The sequence below is a fragment of the Protobothrops mucrosquamatus genome, unplaced genomic scaffold (genome assembly GCF_001527695.2).
Source record: "Protobothrops mucrosquamatus isolate PMUCROS unplaced genomic scaffold, P.Mucros_1.0 scaffold43, whole genome shotgun sequence".
NCBI classification, from domain to species: domain Eukaryota; kingdom Metazoa; phylum Chordata; class Lepidosauria; order Squamata; family Viperidae; genus Protobothrops; species Protobothrops mucrosquamatus.
Window position 1 is genome coordinate 240,214 of NW_015386425.1, and position 25,167 is coordinate 265,380.

General features: G+C 35.6%; 1 protein-coding gene across 1 annotated transcript in view; it reads left to right on the forward strand.

Moving 5' to 3' along the window:
- LOC107283568 (testican-1-like) overlaps positions 1-25,167 on the forward strand; it is a 352,953-nt gene that overhangs the window by 188,538 nt on the left and 139,248 nt on the right. The window lies entirely within an intron of this gene.

Here is a 25,167-nt window from a genome sequence, read left to right on the forward strand (position 1 = left end):
CACACACACACACACACACACACACACACACACACAAACTTGAAGCAAATATGTTTCTTTCTGATCAAAAAGGTAACCAATTTGCAACCAAGTTACCCTTTCCTATTCCGTTTCCGGTTGGGCAGTTCTAAAAATGCAGCTGCACACTCAGGGTGGCTAATATGAATAAGCCATTCCTAGGCTTGGTTTTGGCAGCACTGTATTTATTATCACAGAATTAACAGCCTTTCATATGTCTAGAAGTCTGGCAGCATCAGTAAAAATGCAAAATTTGAAGAAATACTGAGAAAAGTATGCAACACCAAGACATGAAAAGTATAGTGTATATTGAAAGGGAAGTGCTGAAAGTTATGAACAAGGATCTAATACATGGTCTGATGGAGAGTAACTGCAGTTAATATGTCTAGGAGAATAATATTTCCAATGGAGAAAAGATTTCCCAGTAGTAATCCAGAAGCTGAAAATTATGAGGAACTAACATAAGAAGCCTACGTACTTCAGCTTTTTATTACCCTACTGAGATGAAGGAAAGGGAGGCCAGTCAGCTTCAGTGGATCATTCTGGCAGAATTAGGAAACCGTGTTACGTGGTTAAAGTTTGCAACATGTTAATTCAGCAGTTTGGAAACAGCTGACACACTGCAACAGTTGCAAGAAAAGGGAATGAGGGACTCCTTCCATTCCTTGCAGCAGGTGCAAATAACATTGTGGCTGGACCATTCAGAAACAGGGATAAAGGAAGGCAGACAATTAATTTCAATATGGAATTTTTATTTATTTGTTGAAATGTATCCAGAGATAGAGAAAAATCAGCCATATGCATATCCTAGAGTTTGAAGGGAATTTGTTTTCATGGTATGGAAATGTTTGAAATAACTGACTGCTAAGCAACAGCAAAGAGGGAAAAAAAGAAAGCCTCCACTGTAAAAAAAAAAAGAGAGAGAGAGAGAGAAGACACATACTGAGAGAGCTAAATATTTTTTCTACAGGAAAAATAGCTGTGGTTATAAAAGGCATAGCTCTTGTTTCATATGCTGAAATTAAATATCTTAGAAAATTTGTCAAGGGTATGCTGTTTCTGCTTACATGTTTCATAGTCATGTTGGTTAGTGTCAAAATAGAGATTATTTGCTAGTCAGCAAAAAAAAAATGCTGTTTCCTGTGGCTATCATCTGCTCACGCAGTTTGCTTCTCAGAAGGGAGAACAGATTTCCACTTTTTTGCATGCTTCCAAAAGAATTGGAAAAAGAAAATTGAAAGGACAGTGTTCCTTGCCATCATCATTATAAAAGTGATAGTGACTATATTAAAAATAGCATAGAGATCAAGAAACTTTGCCTCTTTTTGCACTACTGTATCTATCTCATTTATCTTTCAATTGAATTTTAAATCTTGTGGAATTCTTGGAGGCAAAGGAATTCTAAGTCAAGTAAGAAAATGCATACAATGATGCAGGACCATGCATATACCATTCTTCAATAACATTTCCTATTTAAAACAACACAAATGTATTGATGGGAAAGTTGTGTAATATTTAAATAGTCAATAATTAAATTTTATGCTCTTAATTTTAATATATAACATTTTGTATTTAATCTGTGTGATATTTTTTATTTAAATTAGCCAATTGGCTTTTTTCAGTTATAAACATAATTCATTTAAACAATCTAGGTTTGACTTCATGAACTCTCTCCCAAGGGTACAATCATGTTCCAAGGGAGGTAGTAGTCTTAGTCATATGAAAGGGTTTGTTTTGCCTGGTATGTTTAATTTGATTTTGCCAAAAACCTGACCAATAGAGAGAAACCCACCTATAAACAAAATATTACAGGGTATCCCTGAATGAGCAATTTAATTGTAAGAGTGGGTTCTCAGATGCAGAGTAAAATCGTAAAATGGTACTCTGAATTCATAGATGAACATCTAGAAGTGTAGTGTATTTTACGACTTAGAGGTCCTTGCAGTCTCTAAAAATGCATAACTTCTCAATCAGGTCTTTAATGAAGTAGTAAAGCACACACTTCACATGGAAAATAATGTTCAGTTTCAATCACGACATCTAGGTTTAAAATATGTCAAAGTGGCAAATATATCCGAGGTAGTTCGAAAACAATTAACCTGATTTGCAGTTCTTTGATCAAGGTGAAGGTAGAAATACAATTATATTTCTTAGAACATCGTAATACAGTTTTCAGTAAAAACAGATGTGTAACATGGCGGTGTGTGAAAATATTTCAGGATATAACAGATCTGATAATTTTATAAATGTGTGTGTGTGTGTGTGTGTGTTTGTGAAGCAGCTATACATCATATATAGTAGGTAGGGATTTTAATAATGTATTTAATAAGTGTCTTTAATTTACTGCAGCAATCTTTACTGCCACCCATATTACCACAACATGTAGTAGCAATAGCAGTAGCATTTAGACTTATATGCTGCCCCAAGGTGCTTTACAGCATTCTCTGGGCAGTTTATAAAATCAGCATATTGCCCCCAAGAATCTAGGTCCTTATTTTACCAACCTTGGAAGGATGAGTCAACTCTGTGCTGGTCAGGATTGAACTCCAGGCTGTGGGCAGAATTAGATTACAATACTGTACTTTAACCACTGCACCACCAGTCTTGGTCATCTTCTGTTCCTTCTTTTTACCTTGGTATATCTTGGTTTCTGTGATCATGTCAGTTTCTATTTGGTTCATTTTTATTTCAATACTTTTCCTAAAAGTATCTTAAATAATGTAAGATAATTAATGGGAGTTGCTTTGGATTTCAGTGGAAAATAAATTAAATAAAAAGTATGCAAAAATTAACAATAACATTGTTATAGTAAAAAAATGTGTCTGGTTTATTTTTATTTCAGTACTTGCCATGGAGGTATCTTATATAGTATAAGACAGTTAATAAAAGTTGTTTTGGATTGCAGTGAAAAATTATCAGTAAAATCCTTATAATGTGCAGTAAAATGCAAAGTAATGTGTCTCTTTCAAAAGGTAGATTGCATTTCTACAGTGGCTTTCTACATTAGCAATGCAAAGTTGCTATACAAAAGCATTAAAATGTTATATAAAACCTTTATAAAAAGAGATTGAGACTCTGGAAACAGTGCAGAAAAGAATAACCAAGATAATTAGGGATCTGGAGGCTAAAACACATGAAGAACAGGAATTGGATATGTCTAGTCTAGGGAAAAGAAGGACTAGGAGTGACATGATAGCAGTGTTCCGCTATCTGAGGGGCTGCCACAAAGAAGAGCCTATTTTCCAAAGCACCAGAAGGCAAGACAAGAAACAATGGATGGAAACTAATCAGTAAGAGAAGCAACCTAGAACTAAAGAGAAATTTCCTAACAGTGAGAACAATTAACCAGTGGAAAGGCTGGGTTTGAAGTTCAACTTCAAAAGTTGTGGGTACTCCATCACTGAAGGCAAATAAGAAGACATTGGACAGCCACTTGTCAAGTAGGGTCTCCTACTTGAGCAGGGGATAGACTAGAAGACCTCCAAGGTCCCATCCAACTGTGTTATTCTGTTAAAAGCAATATAAAAAGGATAGAAATGGATGTTACCTTTTTAATCTGATTTTTTTAAAAAATAAAATTATTTATTTATAAATCATTTCTACCTACCCAGTCTCTGCTATTAAACCCATATCTCACATAACTATACATGTTGCTTTCTTGTGATTTTAATATTCTTGTGTTGTGATCTACTGCATCAGTTTAAAAGTTAATACATCCCAAATGCAAAACAGCCATCCCTTTTCAAGAAATTACTCATTTCTTTGGATGGGGAGGATACAGAGTAAATTCAGAAACTTGGCAATACTGTTATTTTATTGTAGCTTCTTATTGTACTTCTTCTTTTATAAGAATTCTTTTAACATAGTTTATGTGCATTTGTTTTCTTTTAATCCAAGTCTGACTGAGTTATATTGTAACATTTGCAGCTTGACTGGCAGAGCAAGACACACTTTGAAATTGCCTTACAGTACATCTTTATAATTGATCAGTAGGGTGCTTTCAGCTCAGGCATCCAGTCAGCACCTCCTTTACAATTTACTGTGTCACAATTGCAACATTATTCATCTCTCTTTGTAAAGGTGCAAAGGTTCCTTCCCCCTTCTTAGCTTCAGCTCAGTATGAAGCAACGAATAAACTACCCTGATTTTTTTTTAAAGTGTTGGAAGACTTCAGTCTTTTTGAGAACTGTGGATTCAGTCTCAGAGTTGTGAATTGGCTTTGGGACACATGTGGAATTCCTGATCATGAGAGGCAGGAAATGCTTTCCCTGCCCTCCAGACATATAGATTAATTCCCTGGAAAATGGAGCATGGATGAGAAATGGCACCAGCCATTTAGTTTCAGTATTGAAACTAACCCTGAGAAGAACCACGGTGGTGCAATGGTTAGAGTGCAGAATTGCAGGCTAATTCTGCAGGCTGCCAGCTATTCGATTCTCACCAGCTCAAGGTTGACTCAGCCTTCCATCCTTCCAAGGTCAGTAAAATGAAGACCCAGGTTGTTGGGGGCAATAGGCTGACTCTATAAACCGCTTAGAGAGGGCTGTAGAGCACTGTAAAGGAGCGTATAAGTCCAAGGGTATTGCTAATGCTAACTCTACTCCTCTGCCCACCTGTTAAAATTATGCAGGGACCCTGGGCATTAGCAGTTTTAGCCAGTCTCTGTCCTTTAGAAGTCTTGCTGCAAAAATTAACCCATAATATTTGAAGGAGAAAACTGTGCCAAAACAGAGAAATTCAACATTGATTCCAACTATTGGGTCAGTTAATTGCAAAAGAAAACCTGAACAACATACTGTATATTAAGATTAAATTGAAATAAAAGATAATTAGCTAGTAGAGGCTAGGTAGAGCCGTACGTTATTTCTGTCTGGATGGGAAACAACTTGGAGAATCCAACATCTAGCTGTCAACTTTGAAAATGAGCATGGCTGCAGCCATTTTTCCTACTCATTTTGACACATAGCATGGAGGGAGAGGGATTTACTAGGTGCTTTTCTAGACTAACCAGATTTTCTCCCATGGGAACCAAGGTCATCGGCTGCTCCCGGGACTGCAGGCTGGGCGTTTTGTGCAAAGCCCGCCAAGAAGATGTACTGGGGAACATAGTAGCTTGCATAGCTTTAGGGGTGGGATTTCTTAACTTTGAATTGGGGATTGTTACATGTCTATTCAGACTTGGTTTCACTTTTGACGGGCCGATACTTTGTATCAATAAACATGTTCTTTGAGGAACTTGCAAGCCTCGGAGTTCTGCTTTATTTGTCTCTGTCTGTCGGAACCATGACACTAGCATTTTCATTATGGAAACAAAGAGATAGATAGAGAGGTAAGATATAAATTACCATTAAGCAAGTTTGAAACTACGTTAATTGTAGTCTTCACTTGCATGTGTATTTCCAGCTATTCTGCATCTGTTTTAGGTAGAGAATTAGAGTGCAGCGGTCAAGCATATATATCTGTTATATTTATTTATTTCATACATGTCTTAACTACTTTTCAAGTTGGGCAGTACAAGCAAACAAATTTTTTGTATTAAATTATAAAATCACTTAATTCAAACTATATTAAAATTCAGTTAAAATTTCAAACATATAGCATGAGATGAATATCAAGCTTCTTCAATTAGATGAAAAGAACAAGTTTGTTTTGAAAAGCAGACACATTTCAAAGCAACTGATAATAGACCAATCTTCCTATTACCTAATATCTTCAAGGCTCAGCTCAAAAAGATATTAGTGTTATTATCTGAACATTAAAATTATTGATATAAGCCTTGGAAGATACTGGCACTAGAGCAGTGAATACAGTATTGCATACATTAAGATACATTAAGATTTGGCTCAAGAAAGATATGAGCGGTCATATTGTTTAATAGATGAATTTTCTGACTTGCTTAAACAAAAACAAATACAGGAATGCTTGCATAATCCAAGTCATTCTGGACTATGTCACAGCTGCATACCAATTACAGTAAAAAAAAAAAAAGTAAAAAACATACTAACTAACTCTATACCAATGATTCCAGAGTCAGTGTTAAATCCAGAAAAAAAGCTTCTACTGTCATTTGGATTCTCCTCATCAAAATATTTATCCATAGCACTTATTTTTTATAAAGAGAAATGCTATGAGTAAACTTCTCTTTTAAAATTCCTGAAGAAAAGTACAAGGTCCATGCAAAATGGTCCATAAGTCCATGCCAAAAATATCTATTATCTGCAAGCAGAAAGAACATGTAGCAAAACAGTAGTGGCATGTAGCAAGTAAAAGAATGATACCACACTAGAATCCTTTTAATTAACATATTTGTAATTTATTATTTAAACTTATTTTGCCCTATCTAACAATGGGACTCAATGCTGGTAGAGACAAGACAGATGGTCAGATTCAGTCTTAAGCAGTCTGTTATGTTCATACAGTTCAAGTTGACCTTAGTTATTAATTTTGTATGTATTTTTTAAATCACAGCTAGTAACAGTAACCTGAATCACACACAAAAAATCTTAATAATGTTATCTAGACTGCAAGGCTTATGGAATTTCTATTCATTTCTCATCCCTACTGCAAAAGTAATGCTGCTAACCGCTCTGTAATTGGATTCACTTCATGGTAGCAAAGATAGCATGGAAATTTTGTTAGTATTTACTGTTGACTTATCAACTAATGCATATTAATAGGAAACCTGGCTGAACTTATCCTGATTTTTCTCTCCTCCTCTAGGCTTTATTTTATTATCAGTAAGTTTCATGGGAATTGCTTTAGTAAATATTTGCCCGATGACACCTCATATTTTCGACTCCCATCCTGTCAATAATAGTTTCAGAATTTGTTAAACTGAGAATTCAATACCCAGTTTCTGAGAGGATTGCTTCCTATTATTCATAGATAACTGCTTGATACAGCAAGAAAACCTTGATTACTGTTAATGTGGTCAAATTAAGATAACCTCATGCTATACACTATCAAATATCAGTATTTATCTGTAGCTAAAGATTTTTAGGACCACCTTCCCTGATAAAATATTGTTTAATAATAATAATAATAATAATAATAATAATAATAATAATAATAATAATAATAATAATAATAATAATAATAATAATAATAATAATAATAATAATGACAAAAAAGTCTGGTTAGTGGATGTGGCAGTGCCTGGAGACAGCAGAATAGACGAGAATGAACTGGAGAAGATAACAAAATGCAAAGACCTAAAAATAGAAATAGAAAGACTGTGGCAAAGGCAAGCAAGGGTAGTACCAATAGTAATAGGCGCCTTGGGTGCAATCCCAAAACAATTGGAGCACCACTTGAACACCATTGGCACTGACAAATTCGCCATTAGTCAATTGCAAAAGGCGGCCTTACTAGGAACTGCTTCCATGGCGTACCCTGGTTTACCAGGGTTGCCAGACATATGAACACAGAAGGACAATCTTGGCACAAGAGAAGCGAGCACTCCGTAAAGCCAGAGCTGCAAATGTTGAAGCAATAGTGTCCACATTTCTCTGTTCAGTATGTGGCAGAACATTCCGTGCTAACATCGGTCTCATCAGCCATCTACGGACACACCGCTGATGGCCCATAATCCATAAGATGTCAAGGTCTTCATCGAAATCGATGGACGAACAACAATACCATCAAACATCCACATCTGCTTATCCCAGGTCCTTGGAAAGGACTCGATAGGTAGACAAAATGCCAAATCCAGTCTGAACATCTGGCTGACTGTGCGATGATCCATAATAATAATAATAATAATAATAATAATAATAATAATAATAATAATAATAATAATAATAATAATAATAATAATAATAATAATAAAAACAACTGCTCTGGGACTTCAGAATTCAAACAGACAAGCACCTACAACATAACACCCCGGACTTAACAATTTTCAATAAGAAAGACAAAAAAGTCTGGATAGTGGATGTGGCAGAGCCTGGAGACAGCAGAATAGACGAGAAAGAACTGGAAAAGATAACAAAATACAAAGACCTACAAATAGAAATAGAAAGACTGTGGCAAAGGCAAGCAAGGGTAGTACCAATAGTAATAGGCGCCTTGGGTGCAATCCCAAAACAACTGGAGCACCACTTGAACACCATTGGCATTGATAAATTCGCCATTAGTCAATTGCAAAAGGCGGCCTTACTAGGAACTGCTTCCATCCTATGACGATATCTGTAATACCATCAAACATCCACATCTGCCTATCCCAGGTCCTTGGTAAGGACTCGATAGGTAGACAAAAATGTCAAATCCAGTCTGAACATCTGGCTGACTGTGCAATGATCATCAATAATAATAATGATGATGATGATGGAAGGGACCTTGGAGGTCATCTAGTCCAACTCTATACCATTTCAGACAAAAGGTTTCCCAGTCTCTTCTTAAAATCTTGATAGCCATTTGTCTGAAATGGTATAGGGTTTCCTGCCTGAGCAGGGGGTTGGACTAGATGACCTCCAAAGTTCCTTCCAACTTTATTATTATTATTATTATTATTATTATTATTATTATTATTATTATTATTATTATTTGAAATTTTATTAATTTGAGTTTCTTAAGCCAAAGAGTCAACGTTGTCTGGAGATGTTTCCACAATTATGAAACCGGCATGATATCATGCCACAGCACAAAGCATACAGCAAAACAGGATATGCTGTTACCTTCCCGCATGCTTATAAGTGCCAACTATTCATCTACTTGCATTTGCATGCTTTCAAATTGCTAGGTTGGGACAAGTGACGGGAGCTCACTCTGTCTCACGACACTTGTGTCTTGAACTGCCACCCGCAGATCTTTAATGGTCTAAGACTCAGCATTCTAACCACTGAGCCACGACATCCCTTCATTTTAAAAGTCCAAGATAATTTCCTCTAAGTATGTCACTGAAAGTTCCATTACCAGCAGCAATCTACTTTTAAAAAATTGAAAAGATTTTTTTAGCATGTAATAGCACAGGTATTTCAGCTTCTTAAATTTGCCTTTTAGATTTCATTAAATTGGAAAGCATCCAATCTTTAAATGCTACAGGTTATATAACAGGTTTTTTTCTTTGTATGTAATTTATGAAATAGATTTTATAAATTTAATAATATTATCAATATTTAAAGCTGCATAGCTTTGCTGTACTACTACTACTAAAGGATAATTGGCATCAGAGACAATCATTCCTATTTTTTATAATGCAACAAATTGCCGTAAAGGATTCTATAATTGAGCACCCCTATGACAGAGGCAGATGGGCAGCAGCTCAGCTCGTTGCTAAAACCTTCCTTCCCACATATATGATCCAGAGCAATATTATTATTATAAGAAAAATAATATTAAGGAATTGGTGGGGGGAATCTTGAATCTTTATATAGTTTTCCAAACTTGTTAAATAAAACATATCACTTTTGTCCTGCTACAAAAAAAGGTTTATTGAAATTTTAAAAAGTAAATTGAGAAATGTGATGTGTGTCCTTCCATTTTCTAAGAAGTAGTGACTTTTCTTTACCTGCAATTACATGGCGTCTGCTCAGGCTTTCTATATTTTCCAGTTTTCCAGCTTAAGCAATAGCCATTTTGCTGCCTTCCATCATACCTTGTAATAGAAGAAGACTTGCACTCTTGTTCATCCAGATGAGTGGGCAGAATCTACTTGGGAAAGGTATCTCTTAAGTAAATAAGCCCCAAAACAAGTTGGAATTTTACATGGTGACCAGCACCTTGAATTGACATAGAAATACATCAGTAACCAATGCAGCTCCCAAAGCAGTAGAGGAAGAGGGTAGTACTGAGACTGCATAGTAGACACATACTGAATCTTGAACAAATATGCATTTCCTGTGCAATCTTTGATAGAGCAAATTACAACAATTCAAATAGTTGTATAATGTATTATAGAGCAAATTACAATAATCTATAAATAATTGTATCATTTCACACTGCACTTTCTTGTTGGTGTTTATAAAAATATAAAGCAGGGGTTCCCAATCCCCAGGCCATGGGCCACTACAGGACCGTGGCCCATTCGGAACCGGGCTGCGCAAGCAGCAGGTGAGTGTGCATGCAACTCTACTTATACGAGCAGCGGAAGCTCGTGCAAAATTCCATTTGTGTGCTTGCCACTCTCATGGAACCATTCCCTCTCTCCCCCCCCAGTCCGCTAAGCTGGAAAGGTTGAGGGGTGCTGATATAAAGGAATTCCATTCTTCAAATTTTGGTAAATTTCTGGGAGGAAAATAATAAACAATTTCTCTTCTCTGGGTACATATCTGAAAATCTTACATCTCCAAGTAGAGATATAATGGCTGGATTTATAAATAACTCTGTGGTTGACTAAAAATAGTATTGGACAACTCAGTATGTTGTGGTAACCTAGCCATTGTCTCATTAAGTTGTTTGACTAAGACATAGTGTGATTTATTTGATTATGCAGAACACATGTGAACAGATCTGTGCTTCGTTAACACATATTTGGTTTAATACATTGTGTGACTTCAGCAATCTCAACAGTCTCAATCAAATTTTCAGCATCAATTGATGTAAGTAAGAATCAAGATGCTCTATTGCTTTGAAATCCCATTAATAAAATATGATGCAATGGTAAAAATAAATTAAATTGTATTTTCCACCCCTAACAAAAAAAAGCATGATTGAAATTAATCCTTTGTATTCCCACCTTTTAATTATAATAACTTATGATTTGTCACATTGAAAATAACAATCAGTATTCTATTAATATTTTCATTCATTTTTATAATATCTCAAAAGCAAAAACCTGAGTATGGGAAATAATGCCACATTATTAAGAGTAGATTTTCAAGAGGGACTGAATGTATTTATTGAACAGTTTCAGTGAGAGCTGAAAATGCTCTGGTCTTTCTGCAGTCTGGAAACTGAGCTGAGGAAGAATGAAGTCCAATTTATATTCATAAAGAAAATCATCCTTTATACAGTACACCAAGAGGGTAATTCTGCATTCACTGTGGGCAGGAGTATCACATGAGAGCTATTAAAACGCTTGTGTCTCTTCTCATAAATAGAAAGTTGGGAAGGACAAAAATGTTTAATCATAATCTTAGTTTGTTTTGTTTTTTTACCAACTTCAGCTGTAAGGGATGTATCCTTAATTTTTCCAAATATAGTCTGGTAGCACTTAGTGGAATCATACTACAAGAGAGTCCCTACTGGTTCTCAAGCCAAAGTAATATACAGAAATAAGTCATTGTAATGGTGAATTACCATTATGGATATCTGTACTGTTTAATTAATTTATTATTTTCTGCATCTGGGTAATTAAGCTACAGATATGTATGATCTGCACCAGCTTGATCAATCCTATTACCATTGTTTTTCTTTCTCCACTTTTTTGGGGGGGACAAAAATATATAACCCAAGTCCATGCTTCTCCTTATGCAAAGCAAAATGCTATATTAAGAAGAATTTTGTGATATGTGTCATATAATACATGAAGCAGGACTAGCCCTACAATTGGGTAGATGGAAGCAATGGCAGTTTTTGTGTGTTCCCTTTAATCTGAACCATAGAATCTGTTTCATACCAGGTCCATTTAATATCCCCCTTTTCCAACTATACACAGGTAGTCCTCAATTATGACCAGAAATTATGCTGGACCTCCCCACAGTTAGGTATGATGTAGTTTTGAAATTTGGATAGCTGCTCTTCATATGATCATGATTTATGGGTTGTTTTTTTTGCCAAAAACTATGTTTACTTACAATTTGCAGCAAAAAAAATGATTTTGAGATTCAATTGGTTTCCTAAATGACCATGGCATTTATTTAACAAGAGTAGCATTTCCTTATTTTTTTTCTTTTATTGACCCTGTAACCCCTTGCATCAGGGTGGAGTTGGGGTGACTGAAAGGAGCTAAGCATTTACTGGCTGGATGCCCTTCCTGATGCCTATGTGAAGTTTGCAGCACACAATTATTCATTTAGCATTGCAGTAGCCTTTGCTTGTTATTGCTGTTGAAAAAAAGGTTATAAAATTAGTCATGGTCACATGGTGACCTGCTTAAAGACCAGCAGGATGTACGACTATTAATTCTATGCTCAATTACAGTCATAATTTGAGGACTACCTGTAATGCAAATTATTTTCTGATACTTTATCTACTTTTAATTCTAAAGAACATGAGCCTAAAAAAATATAACATCATTTTTTAAAAAAAATCTGATTGGATTCAGGAAAGGAAGGGAACAACCAGGGTTGGGAATGTATGTGGAGTCTTTTAAGTGTGAAGTGATAGAATACTGATTCAGAAGTTCTTATTATTTTTTGCATGGCTGTTCTTCACCCTGTCCAAACATTGCTGGGGCCTAGGAGGGTTGTATTTAATTCTACCAATGTCATCTAGGTGAGTAATTATAAAAAGAATGATGTAGAACTCATTAACAATATTAAGTTGTGCTAGAACATGCAATACTTTATTAGGAAAATATAGATTTTTCTCTTGTTCAATCTATCTGTACTAATATTGATGATCTTCACATTTCTCCAAAGGGAAAGAATATTTCCTGAGAAACAGCCATTAATATAAAGCATTTAAAACTTTAAAGCTTCTACAAGAAGCTGTTCAATACCTGCCATTTTCACCTGTAGTTTTCAACTCTGGCAGGACATTTATCTGGTACTAGGGAATAAAATTATTGAAGCAAGTAAATGTGTTCTGTGACAAAGAAGTAAGAAAAAAATATTGAGCATTTGTGAAAAGACAATTATTTAGCCATAAAATAGTACACTTGGATCTTTGCATGGCTTTTTAAAAAAAATTAAAAGGTCAAAAAGGTCATGATAGCCCCAGTTCCAAAATATGTCAAGAATCACAGTTTAAGTACATATAAGTATACTTGAGATATAAGTATATTTAAGATATAAGATATATTGTAAGCATTTTTAAGATATAGTGTTGGATTGGCAATGATTTGGTTTAAATGTTTAAAAATTTAGATAGGTAATTTCAAGAAGCAGTATATGGTTGCTACAAAGTCATGTCATTTGTCCACGCAACACTTCTTTGCACATCTGAATATTATTATTTGATTAGGGAGTGAGAGATCCAGCCCTCAATCACTATTTTGTGATCTGCCACAGGGCTTGGAACTTTCTCCATTCCTTTTCAACATCCACCAGATAAAATAGACTCAGATTGTTTCTGTTGTATCACAATTCAGATTTATATTTTTTAATTTAAAATTATCATCAGTATACCTAAATGTAAAGCTTTCTTTCTTCTATGTTTTCAACCAAAGTTCAGGCTTTGTATCATTCGAATGCAAAAACTATTGGTTGTGTTGTATTCAGTGAATTTTGTTTTTGCATTAGTTTTGTAAATGTTTGTAAAAGTTCCTTAGCGGCTATTTTTGAGATTCTTAATTATAAGGAATCCACTGAATTAATCAAGAATTACTGCAATTATTCAAGGAGTGGTAACTTTTTAGGCTTTTGTATAAGCCTGAAGGAACCCAGGATTCATTAATTAATAACAGGTTCTGAGTTGGCACAAGGTCTGAGACATTTCTGAATAATTTTTAAAGTATGATTTAGCAGTTTGACTCTAACAAAAGTATTTTTTAAAAAAACCTGCATTCTTAAATGTTTCTCCCTGAATTCTAATAAATGTAATGAATGTATGCTTATTTTAGAAAATATATAGGGTTACCCATCTTAATTAAGTAAATCTGAGCATCTTACAACAATATAGAATTGAAAAACAATGTGATAAAACCCCTAAATATAAACAAAACAAAAGCTTCAAAATAATTTAATACAATTATAAAGGAACTGTATAACTAACTCATAATAGATTATCCCCACATAGTGGGCTCCATTGATATCCTGGACTTAATGCTTGAGAGAAAAGGCAGGTCTTCAGGGCCTTCTGGAAGACCAAGAGCATTGGAGCCCAGATCTCAATAAGAAAGAGATTTCATAGGGCAGGTGCAGAAATATGGAAGGCATGTTTTGTGGATCCCATTAGATGACACTATTTCATTAAAGGGATCTGGAGCATGTTCACCCTGTTGGATCTAGAAAGACAGGCAGAAACCCTCAGAGCCAGGACTAACCCAGCAGTCCCAGGACTAACCTGGCCCTATGCCTTGTAGGGCTTCAAAAGTGATAACCAAAGCTTTGAACTGTACCCAGAAGGTAACGGGTGAAATTGGGAGTTGATTTGCCAAATTTGGGAAGTGTTCTTATCCATGTGCCAGAATGGTGATTGTCAAGGGATGAAAATGCAATGAGGGACAGCAGCAGACCTTAGGATCTGAAGGAAGTTGTGATAGGGTTGATAGCCTGCCCTTCTCAGGATTGGAGGTGTAGATATTTGCTCCCTGATGTTGCTGTATCTTTCTTTCATGCACACGACAATGGATTCATGTTTTCTAATGCCTTTGTACTTCTGTTTTTAAATTGCTGATTTCTACTAATTTCTGTCATCCCCCTTCGAAATAATGACTCAGAGTGGGGTTGGCAAAGAATTGCCTATGAGGCTGTAAATCCTTTACAAATAACTTGGCATATGTTGGTGATCTTTAATTAGCCCATTTCTGTGTTTCTTACTGGAATTTTGCCCTAGGAATGTTCAGTTATTCCTGTGAAATGATCTGATATTTCACCCTTGCCCGACGCCTGCATCAGCTGTCATATTGTTTCCTGTTGTCATTTCTATTAACTGGCCTTCTCTAAAGTTCACTCTTACCAAAAATGCAATTGTTCATATCTCTTTAAAGGTGTAGTAAAGCGCTTTTGAAACTGGCTACCTGTAGACATGTTCTAAGACTGCTAATCATCCAAGTATCTTTTTCTACAATTTTCTGCCATAGCGCTTACTGAAGTGGGTAAACAAATGGTCCTTTGCTTCTATCATTGTTTTATGATACAAATGGAAATCAGTGCCCATTTGATCTGATAGTAGTGTAAGGCAACCAAAGTAGATACAGTAGATGTGAAAGACCAAGCTGCTTGGCAAAATTGTAGATACCTGTGTTGTCTTCTTTCCCTCCCATTTGAGCCTTTCCCCCAGCCTCAGTACAGCAGAGTTGCCAATAAAGCAGCAACTTTTACACAGGTATAGGAGGAGATAGGTGTTTTGGAGCTCTATAGCCACCAGCAAAAGAGGCATGCTATGGAACAATTGCAGTAAAATATTCATACTCATTAAATTATTGTTTTCGTATAGAGATTTTATTAAATATGATCTATATTGGGGTTCTTTCATAGAGACAAAAATTATATTTATAAAATATAGATCTATCTCTCTTTAAAATAAAATCTGAACAGAGTATAGAGAATGACCTTGATGACAAAAAGGCAATAAAAAAATAAACATATGAGAGAGAATGTGTTGGGTGGACAGAGGAAGTTGTGGTTGCCTACAGTTAATATTCTGAGCAGGGTAAGTGAGAATTTAAAGATTAAGTGGCAACATATGAGCATGTGGTATATGCATATAGTGGAAGTGTGGATAGTTTGCAATGCTAGAAAGATCTGGACAGATATAGTAAATTGTGTTGATATAAGTTAGTTTTAGCCATGTTTTTTGCCTTTCATATTTCATCCCTTTAATTTCTTGGCTTACTATTTCTTACATCTTTCCCCCAGAATCATAATAGAGTTTATTCTGAAAGGGCATAGTGTGATGGATATATAGTATGTATTTGAATTTGAATTGAATGAATTGAATACTTTATTTGGTGAAATGTAATTAGAATTTGTCTCCGGAATTAGTCTCCCGAACAGAAACTCTCTGTGTACATGCATAATGATAGAATAGAATAGAATAGAATAGAACTGGAAGGGACCTTAGAGGTCTTCTAGTCCAGCCCCCCTGTCAAGCAGGGGAACCTATACCATCTCAGACAAGTGACTGTCTAGCCTCTTTTTAAAAATCTCCAGTGATGGAGCACCCACGATTTTTGGGGGCAAGCTATTCCACTGGTTAATTGTCCTCACTGTCAGGAAGTTTCTCATTAATTCCAGGTTGCTTCTCTCTTTGATCAGTTTCCAACCATTGTTTCTTATCTTGCCCTCTGGTGCTTTGGTGAATAATGTGACCCCCTCTTCTTTGTGGCAGTCCCTCAAATACTGGAATACTGCTATCATGTCTCCCCTAGTTCTTCTTTTCTTTAGACTAGCCAAACCCAAGTCCAGCAGCCGTTCTTCGCATATTTTAGTCTCCAGGCCTTTGATAATCTTAGTTGCTCTTTTCTGAATTTTTTCCAAACTCTCAACATCTTTTTTGTGATATGGTGACCAGAATTGGCTGCAGTATTCCAGGTGTGGTCTTACTAGGGTTTTATAAAACAGTACTAATAGTTCGTGTGATCTTGATTCTATGTTTCTGTTTATATAACCCAGGATTGTATTAGCTTTTTTGGCTGCTGCTGCTGCACACTGCTGGCTCATGGTTAGGTGATTGTCCACTAGGACTCCAAGACACCTCTCACAGTTACAGTTTTTAAGCCAGGTCTTTCCCAATCTGTACTTGTACCTTTGATTTTTCCTGCCTAAATGTAAACCTTTGCTTTTTGTCCACACTGAAACTCATTTTGTTGGACAGGGCCCATTGTTCAAGTTTGTCAAGATCTTTTTGGATCCTGAGTTTGTCTTCTGGGGTGTTGGCTACTCCTGTCAATTTGGTGTCATCTGCAAATTTGATGAGTTCCCCTTTAATTCCCTCATCTAAGTCATTGATGAAGATATTGAAGAGTACTGGGCCTAAGACAGAAACTTGTGGTACTCCACTGCTTACTTCTCTCCATGTGGATGTAGTGCAACTTAGTTATTTTGTCGAAGAATGAAATAAGATTGGTTTGGCATGATCTGTTTTTAACAAACCCGTGCTGGCTACTAGTTATCTTTTCTAGGATCTTCCCAGGTATTGATGTTAAACTGATTGGTCTGTAGTTTCCTGAGTCCATTTTTTCCCCTTTCTTGAAGATGGGAACCATATCAGTCATTTTCCAATCCTCAGATACTTCCCTGGTGCTCCAGGATTTTTGAAAGATGTGGTGCAACAGTTCTGAGATAACATCTGCCAGCTCCTTCAGAACTCTGGGATGTAATCTGTCAGGCCCCGGTGATTTATATTCGTCAAGGTCGGATAGGTGTTCTCTTACCATTTTCTTGCTTATTTTAATGTTTGTTTCTAATTTGTCTTTTCCAGTGGTTTTTTGGTATGTTGGGCTATAGTTTCTTTTTATGTGAAGACTGATGCAAAGTGTGAGTTAAGCAGCTCTGCTTTCTCCCTGTTGCCTGTTATTTCCTTGCCATCTTCTCTCTTTAGTGGACCTATAGTTTCCTTGATTTTTTCTTGTTGTTAATATGTTGGGACAAACCTTTTTTTATTATCCTTGATTTCTGTTGCAAGTCTTTGTTTATTCTCAGCCTTTGCTTTCCTGATTTCATCTTTGCATGTTCTGGCTGTCTGCTGATAATCGGCCTTAGTTATGTGCCCCTCTTTCCATTTTTTGGTTTTTGTCCTTTTTGTCTTTCAGTTTGTCAGAGAGATCTTTGTGCAGCCATGCCGGTTGCTTCTTGAATTTCTTGTTTTTCTTTTTCAGTGGTATTGTGCTGGTCTGGGCTTTTATGATCGCATTTTTCAGAGTTTCCCACGCTTCTTGGGTCGTTTTCCCCTTTAGGATTTTCATCCATGGGATCTTTCCTAAGTTCTCTCTGAGTTTGTTAAAGTCAGCTGTTTTGAAGTTCAAGACACTGGTTGGATTGTTTTCTGTTGCTAGTATTTGAGTTATATTACATTCCAGTATGATGTGGTCACTTTCGCCCAAGGTTCCGGCAACTTCAACTCTCTCTATCACTTCTTCTCTATTAATAAGAATTAAGTCCAGTATGGCTTTATGTCTAGTTCCTTCCTCCACCTTTTAGATGACAAAGTTGTCGGCTAGGTTGGTTAGGAATCTGTTTGATCTCCTGTTCGTTACAGAGTTTGTCTCCTAGTTGATATCTGGATAGTTGATATTTTCCATTACTACTGTGGTATGCTTCCTATATACATTTGTTAACTGGTTGGAAAAGAGTTCATCTATTTCTTCTGATTGGTTGGATGGCCTGTAATATACACCTATGGTAATGTCACTTTTTTCTCTTTTATATTGACATATATACATTCTGGAGAGATTTTATCTTGGATCATGTGCATTTCTGTAGATATGTAGTGTTCTCTTACATATAGTGCAACTCCCTCTCCTCTTTTTTGTAGACCTGTTTCTTTTGAACAATTTGTATCCATCCATCAGTTCATTCCATTCATGGTTTTCGGCCCACCAGGTTTCTGTAATACCAACTATGTCATACCCTCCCTCGTGTACTATTGCTTCTAGTTCGCCCTGTTTGTTCCCCAAGCTTTGAGTATTTGTATATAAGCATTTAAGACTTTTATGCCTCTTTGTAGATATGTTTCCTGCATCTGCTGATTGTTATTTGGGTTTTTCTTTTTTCTCGTCTCTGGCTACCTCATTGTTTGATTTGTTTTCTTGGGATTTATTATTGGTTTTGGATTCTAGAAAGTCTAAAGATTGGTCACCCTCCCCCCTCAATTTTAGTTGTTTAGTTGTTTATTATAATCATCATCATAAAATCAATAAAGGGCAGAGTAAAGAAGGTAATAAGATGGATAAATAATAATACTACAGCTATACTACTAGCCATACATATAGACATTAGACAGCTCTATGAGAATTAAGTGACATATGGGAAAAAACTGTCCCTGGGTCAGGGGAGGAGTTAAATAATGACAGACTGATGGCTATTTTATTGTTTTGCATCCCATGATTTAAAACAAGTAATGAACATATCTAATATTTTTTTTAAAAAGTTGCCTTTCCATTACATGAAATTTTCTATATTTTGGCAATTCATACATTGAAGTTTTATCTGAAATCCACCAAACTGAAGCATGGACAAAATCAAACTATCACTCAAATATTAGTACAGTGCTTCACAAAAGGAACTTTATATGAAAGAGATTTTTTTGCTCCAGAAAATAAGTTTGGCATGTAGCTGAAAAGATAATTTGGCTCTCTACAGACTTTCACTCTCATCCTTTGAAACAAATGGTCATGGTTTTCTGGAAAGGATTTATAAGTACTCAGAGAGAGGAAGGGAGAGAAAGAGACATTGAGATATATGAATGATTTATTTAGTCATTTAAATTTTGAAAATGTGCTCTCTTGCTATATAAATGGAAGCATGATTAGTCTTTGAAATTCCCCACATCAGTTTTTCATGTAGTGTTTTCTGTGAAGACCAGCATTACCATAATATGGAAACAAGTTTGTAATTGTTGATAGAGGAATAAAATGCCTCCACACATTTCCTTGGAAATGTGAATATTATCTCAGCTCTGAGCTCTGTGGGTGTTTCTGCTGCACCGTATAATTTCTTTATCTGGTTTTGGTAACTTAGAATTTAGATGGGAAAGTGCAACACATGGTGCCCTATGAGAAGAAATAAGCTACAAGTAGTTATTATTATTATTCCTATTTTTAAAGCTGAACAATAAAGAAACAGGAAAAAGATCTGCTAAAACTGAAAATAAAAAAGTAGAATATTTACATTAGCCTGGCAGGCCAAGTCCAGAGTGTCCAAATAATAAAAATAACATACAGCATTGTCCATATTTACCATTATAGATATCAAGCCAATACTCTGAGTATTGTATAATCAATTTTACATCATTCTTCATGGTTCCCTAGGCAGCTTCTCTTTCCCCCCCTCCCCTCTTCATCCCCCAAAGTCTTTCCCACATATCATTAGAGTTTGATCATCTTTCAGTTAGTTACTCTATGTCACTGGCATCCTTTAGCCTACCAAGCTGAGGTTGGACTTTTCTTGTTTTTCAATGACTTTACAGATGTCATGGCAATTGTGCTTTATACAGCTGTCTGAAGTTTCTTCCTGAGAACTTTGTCTTCCTAAGCTTAGTTTTTCTTCATTTCTGGGCGATTTCTGACATTCAGATTGATTTCTTCTGTATCTTCATATTTTTCCCTAACAACTACTTTGATTTTTTTTTCTGCTAGTTCCTTTGTCTATTGGTTTCTTCAATGAAGTTCAGGATCTCAGAATTGTTCCTGATGTTCTCCTTGAAACTGACAGATATATGCTCAAGATGTGGAAACCAGTTGGCGTTCTGCTTCTGAGGGGACCTTGGTGCTCTCTGAGCTTGCTTGTTTTCTTGCAGACATTTCATAACCCTAACTGGGTAACATCATCAGTGCTAGTAAGGAGTGCTGTTTGCTGTAAGTTTATATTCTGGTGTCTTGCCTGTCTGTGTGGGTGGGGGCACATAGACATTAACACATAGACATTAACAACATTTATAGACTATGCAGTCAACCAGCCCAAAAGAAAAAAGGACTCCAGCACCTCCCCACCAGTAATCAGCACTCAGATCAGCATAGATTAGCTCCAAGGTCAACTTCAGATCAACAATCAAGTAAGCAATATCCTACTCAAGATACTGCCAAAGAGCCATTAGTAAACAGCTCAACCAAAGTCCCTACCCACCCACCCAGACAGGCAAGACACCAGGATATAAACTGACAGCAAATAGCACTCCTTACTAGTACTGATGATGTTTCCTAGTTAGGGTAATGAAATGTCTGTTAGAAAACAAGCAAGTTCAGAGAGCACCAAGGACCGACCCCTCATTTCATCCGTGAGCTACAAATATTCTCCTTCATTGGTTCTGCTTCTGCTTTCAGTTGACTTGGAACTTGCACATCAGCAGTTCATGATTACTTTCATAGTCTGCCAATGGACATATCTTAGCTGTAATAACTGAGTGACCTCCATGAATATAAATGTTGCTTTGCTTGTTTAAACACTTAACAATGAAGAAATCGTAAGATTATCAAAACCAATAGTAGTTATCCTGCTTCATTTCTTTTTCCTGGACCATAATCAAACTATATTTTCTTTCTTGTTATTCTCAACTTTGACGTTCTAGTCTCCAATCACAGATGGCATATCTTCCTTGCAGGTTCTGTCAATATCAGATTGAACTTGATCATAAAAATTGCCAACCATCTCTTTTTCTGCATCATGGGTTAAATAAATTTGGATAACATCACATTATAGAGTTGTCCATGAAGTCTAATAGATATTATTCAGTCATTGATTGCACTGTGTTGGGATACTGTCCTTACTGTATCTTTCCTGACTATGAAAGCAATAGCAGTTGCTTCACTACTTTTCATTCCTAAGTAACAAACAGTATAATTTTATGAGTCTTCATCTCATGTGCAGTTCCAGTTCATATCAATTCACTGATGCCTAAGATGACCATGTCTATTTGATTGATTTTATCTTTCACTGTGTTGAGCTTTTCCATGTTCATGCTTTGTTATATTCTATATTTCAACTACAATTGTCTTTGCAGATACACATTTTCTTTTCCTGCATGGCAGCATCAACAAGTAGATGTCCTGAAGGCTTTAATCTAGCCATATCATAAACCCCATTAGAACTCCAAAACATCCTAATTTCTTCTTCAGCAGCATGTTGAGGGCCATTTGACGCGAGGAACTACAGTGTCACTCATTTTATGTTTCCTAACTATGTGGTTTTCTTGGTAAAATACAGGGATGATTACCATTATCTTCTCCAGTGTAATAGGAAAGAATAACTTTTCTATAGTGATATCTGGCCCCAGCATCTTCATATATTACTGATATACTTTTATAGTATATAGTTTTTTCTTTTAATTATCTCCATTTCTAATGCTGATTTTTATATTTTTAAATGCCTATTTTTCTATATGTATTGTTTTTTTATTTACTATTGTACGCCACCCAGAGTCACCTCTTGTAAGATGGGCAGCTATGTAATTTTGATTAACAAATAAAATAAACAAAATAAATAAGTATATTTTTAGTACTTTTTAGCTGGATAACTGGGTGACCCTTTTGGAAGCATATATTCTTGATATACGCACCCATCATTCTTTGCTCATTCCTCCCAGGAACACACACACGCACACACACACAACCATTATGATACCCCATAAAAGGTTTTGCATGGATTTAATATGTTAATTACTACAGACCAATTTTATTTCATTATTTACAAGAAAGGGAATTCCACCACTTAATATGCATGTAGCTAAGCAAATAACCCAACTTATCATCATATCTAATTACATTTTGTAAAATTTAATGTGTTCTTCTTGCATGTGACTCATTTTTTTGAATGTACATTATAGTCGCAATAACCCCTATACCTGTTGGTGCACCATGCATTTTCATTCCATATGTGTGACTCAGCATTTTGCAAGATCAATTTTAGACTCTTGTAGCTATTACTTATAGTAGAGTAATATTCACCAGGTAACAGCTTTAATTATTTTTGCTGAAGTTTATATTCATAAATCTGATAAATCTGCTGTTTAATTTTCAGTAAATGATAATGGACCCAGAGTTATTAATAAGGACTTTTTTAAGAGTCACCAGTTGTTTGTAGGACTGGAAATTAAATATTCAAATTGTTCATATATTTTCAAGAGACATAACAATGTAAATAAAGACTGCCAAGTGGCATATAATAGCCTTCTGCAACAGCTGTGCAGTCCTGGAGACAGATGTGGCTGGTTTAATGAGCTGATGTCAATTACTATGTTGCTGCTTCTGCATGTTCAAAAACAAAGCAGATCTTCTAAATCAGGCATGTCAAACTCACGCCGTCACGTGACTCACGCGACGTATCAGAGCTTTTTTGCCATTGCCGGCAATGGGGTGGGCACGGCTCCGGTATGATGAAACCGGCCATAGCAATTTATTCCAATTGTAGTGGCTGCAGTGATATTATGCTAAGCCATTTTTATCAGTATATTTGGATTCACACATAATATAAGCCATAAAATGTCTGCGTTCACAGATACTGCATTATGGCTTTGTGTGGTATAGGATCTCAAGAATAATAAAGGACTCATATGCAGCATTCTGATATAAATTTTCTGTTTCATTAAGATGATAAAAGATGAGAATCATAGGAAATACTTTTTCTCAGAATAGTCGCCATGAAGAATAGAGAATAGAGGCAACTTCCAGTCAAAGTGGCTGCATTTAACTACTGGTGATTTCCCAAAAATTTTTAGTTTTAAGCAAATTGTGATATACGTTTCACATACAATAAACAGGAATATTTAAAGTCCCAGAAGTATATTCATCAGTAGTAAACAGAAATAATGATACTAAGCTCTTTTCCTCACTGGATTTTTAAAGATTCTTTTAACTAAAAAAAGAATCATGAAAGCTGATAACAGTGCAGAAATAAGATATGAACTTCTGGTATCACCTCTATTTGGTCCATGTAAGATCCATAGGCATTCTTAGAAAATAAAACTGGTAGGTAGCTATATTTGTTTTGGAAAGGCAGTAAAAAGTTGTGACTTGGATGCAATCCATTATGTTTTCTTTATAGTAAATAACTGGTAAGTAAACCAGTTTTGTAACTGGTTATGTATGGCAAATGGGAAAATAGACATACATTTTGAGATGGCACATATGAGTAGCATAAACATTATTCTCATGAGAAGCAGAATCAAAATCCAACAGTTAAAATCATTTCTCATTTGTATTCTCTGTTCTTTCTAGTGTTAACAATTGAGTAAACAGCCTATCACTGTCCTTGATTCAAAGCTATTTAGTTTCAAACAGAGTTTGGCCTTGAGCTTATCATAATATGTGGAATAGCTATGAGAGAGGGGGGGAGGGGAGAGAGAGAGAGAGAGAGAGAGAGAGAGAGAGATGCATCCAAGAATAAAATTAACTCTCACAGACAGCAACTAGGACTTAAGGGACCCAAATGCTACAGATGTCAAATGATAGTGTCAACACTGCAAATACTGTATATTCTTGCTTTGACAATATGCAGAACTGTCTGGTATTTTTATAGTTAAATCAGGCAACAGTGAAAACCCGGGAAAAAGAAACCGGAAGTAAATCACATCTTCCAAGTTAATTGGAAGATGTGAACCATGACCCCAAAATAGGGGCAGGGAAAAATGCTTAGAATGTATGTGTAACGGAAAAGAATCCAGATCTAAGCATTTCCACCATGCCGTACTGACGTCTCTGTAACCTTAATAAATGCTTTTAGGAAAAATTATGCCTAAAAGTCCTTTTAAGTATTTCGTTAATCAGACACATGACAGATAGATTATTACTAAAAAGAATAATCTTTGTATCCATTAGTTAGTACTTGGGGTTGGCTACAGAATCTGTTTACTCAAATGTCCAGTAGTTTAAAATAGTAATACAAAATTTCTATAACCAACATCATCAATTCCCCACAAAAATTAACCCAATCATTCCAAATATAAAAATAAGAGCAAAACATAACCCATAATAGCCACACAGTCACTGTGGATTAAGAGTTAATTTCTTTTTCTTCTCTCACATTATTTATTTTAACTGGAACCTTTGTCAAGGAAGCTGCCATTATTCAACTTGTTATAATTATTATAATATAGGCCTGGAGGGCAGTTATTTTACAGTATCTTGAGGCTGGATATCTAACAATCCCATTGTATTTCAGCTTTGAATGTTGACTTTGAAAAGTGCCAATGTGAATGATAATAAGTACATTTTCCTTATACAATCCTTCTATTTTACTGTCATATGCTGTAGTTTACGTAAAGCCAAGTCTGTAACAAGCAGATATTGTTTCAAAAACTCTAAAAGGAATATAAGGCAGTCAGTGTACTTATTAGCCTCCACATATAGAAGATGCATTACCAAACAAAAGTGAAAATAGTGTGGTGGAAAGTCAACTTTTAGTTTAGACTCTTGTATTTAAGGGAAACTAAAATGTGTTTACAATATGTATCTTGATATCCAAAAACACAAATGTTAATCTCAGGATAATAATGCAGAAGGCAAGATTTTGTGGCAGGAAAAGCTCATGGGAAAAAGAACTGAAATTGTAAACACAAACAACTCTGTCAAGCAGAAAAAATAGGAAAGAAATCAGTGAAAGTGCACAAATGGTACAAGGTATTAAGGAAAATTGTGTATGGTCCATGAAAAATCCTAGTTTGAATGGTATACTAGATACTAGAGGAGAGAAAAAATTCTCTTTATCTTCAAAATAGGAAGAAGTAGTATCT